Here is a 2,500-nt window from a genome sequence, read left to right as displayed (position 1 = left end):
CATTCCTATAACAACCAGCATCCAGTGTTAAAGTCACACTACATGATGACATGTTTATACTAACTTTAATTTACAGAAACAAGCACACACACACACACACACACACACACACACACACACACACACACACACACACACACACACACACACACACACACAGACACAGACAGACAGGCCGACACACACACACACACACACACACACACACACACACACAGACAGACACACACACAGACAGACGGACAGACAGAAACAAGCACACACACATACAGACAGGTTGCGGATGGTGAATAGATATTACCTGATTCTGACAAAACTAAAATCTATATTAGATGACCTACTATGCCTTTAATACGCAGCCTAGGCTCTGTAAACGGGCATGTTGCTAGCTACGTTCATCTACAGGTGATACTCATATTAGAATATCATGGAAAATTAATTGGAATTGAGGCAAGAATTCATGCAAAAGGGGCCCAAAACCAAGTACTGAGTACATATGGATGATTATACTTTATAGAGGGCCGACATTTCTGTATTTAAAATCCCTTTTTTATTGATTTTTATGTAATATTAAAATTTTCTGAGATTTTGAATTTGGGGTTTTCATAAGCTGTAAGCCATAATAAATACAATTATAACAAATGAAGGCTTGAAATATCTCACTTTGCATGTAATGAGTCTATATAATATTTTAGTTTCACCTTTTAAGTTGAATTACTGAAATAAATTAACTTTTGCACGATATTCTAATTTTTCGAGTTTCACCTGTACATACCCTTTTAGATCAGGGTTCACCCACACAGTGCCCACAGGCCTGTTCTGAAAATAGTATAATAATCTGTTTCCCACCTTTTTTAAGTCATTGTTGATAATTATTGTGAGAAATCATTAACATGATCAGTGTCTTCACATAGATGAGTATCATTAATCATTAATAATAATATAGAACTAAAGGCAAACTGAGCAAATGTGTTATTTCAGAAGAGTGTATCAAACTGGGTGCCCTTCGTATGACTCAGTACCCATGAAGTAGCCCTCAGGTTCAAAAAGGTTGGTGACCCCTGGTTTAGATACTAACATACCAGTTTACAGAGCCTAGGCTATTTTATAAACATTGGATTTTTTCTTCTTCAGCGCGCACAGTACAGAGAAGTATCATGACGAGATATTCACTGATTTAGACCAAAAATAAAAGTGATTTTGACAACAAGCGTTCTCCAGAATCACTGACTGCACCTTTAACGTCCAGACAACAGATTGATACTTTGATCATTCATCATTTATTGATTAATGTACAGTGAATCAAAACAATCATTTCATTAAAATAAAAAGGAGAAAACAGAACAAAGAAGATTTTTTCCCCACTGCATCTTTCTGATTATAAATATATCATTTGTCAATTTTGTGTGTGTGTGAGCGTTCTGTGTGTGTGTGTGTGTGTGTGTGTGTGTGTGTGTGTGTGTGTGTGTATGTCAGTCCTCTGCTGTGTGTATGAGCCGTCTTTCGTTGTCAGTGTGTGTGTGTGTGTGTGTGTGTGTGTGTGTGTGTGTGTGTGTGTGTGTCAGACCTCTGCTATGTGAGTGAAAAGTCTTTCATTGCCATAGTGTGTGTGTGTGTGTGTGTGTGTGTGTGTCAGTCCTCCGCTGGTGTGTGTGTGAGCGTTCTGTCGGCTTGTGTGTGTGCGTGTGTGTTCTGGGAGCGTGCGCTGTGCTTCATGGCGCGCTGCATCAGGTATGTGATCAGGTGGATGGACACGAAGGCACCGCCCGCCGCCCAATACCAGTTCCTCCTCAGCCAACTCTGAGGCTTCATGATGCCCTCTGCAAGACAGACAGGCAGAGAGAGAGACAGGTAGAGAGACAGACAAGTAGACAGACAGACAGACAGGCAGGCAGAGAGAGAGACAGGTAGAGAGATAGATAGACAGACAGGTAGAGAGATAGGCAGACAGGCAGAGAGAGAGAGAGAGAGACAGACAGACAGGGAGAGAGAGAGAGAGACAGACAGGGAGGGAGAGAGATAGATAGACAGGCAGGCAGAGAGACAGGGAGAGAGATAGGCAGACAGACAGGCAGGTAGACAGACAGACAGACAGGCAGGGAGAGAGATAGGCAGACAGACAGGCAGGCAGAGAGAGAGACAGGGAGAGAGACAGATAGACAGACAGGCAGGGAGAGAGAGAGAGACAGGGAGGGAGATAGAGACAGAGAGACAGGCAGACAGACAGGCAGAGAGAGAGACAGACAGGTAGAGAGATAGAGAGACAGACAGGTAGAGAGACAGACAGGCAGGGAGAGAGAGAGAGAGACAGACAGACAGACAGGGAGGCAGAGAGACAGACAGGGAGGCAGAGAGACAGACAGGCAGACAGACAGACAGGCAGAGAGACAGACAGGGAGGCAGGGAGACAGGGAGGCAGAGAGACAGACAGACAGACAGACAGGTAGAGAGACAGACATACAGGTAGAGAGAGAGGCAGGCAGGCAGACAGACAGACAGG

At 43.7% G+C, this 2,500-nt stretch overlaps 1 long non-coding RNA gene across 1 annotated transcript in view; it reads right to left on the bottom strand.

Moving 5' to 3' along the window:
* Positions 1-1,261: 1,261 nt before the first annotated feature.
* Positions 1,262-2,500, bottom strand: part of LOC307252014 — a 6,599-nt gene continuing 5,360 nt past the window's right edge. The window contains exon 3 of the long non-coding RNA XR_013844917.1: positions 1,262-1,820. This is a non-coding gene — a long non-coding RNA (uncharacterized lncRNA). The remainder of the gene's footprint in view (positions 1,821-2,500) is intronic.

This window comes from Ammodytes marinus, assembly GCF_949987685.1.
Source record: "Ammodytes marinus genome assembly, chromosome: 6".
Lineage (NCBI taxonomy): Eukaryota > Metazoa > Chordata > Actinopteri > Uranoscopiformes > Ammodytidae > Ammodytes > Ammodytes marinus.
Note: the sequence above shows the minus strand (reverse complement) of the source record. Positions and strands in the feature narration are given on the sequence as shown.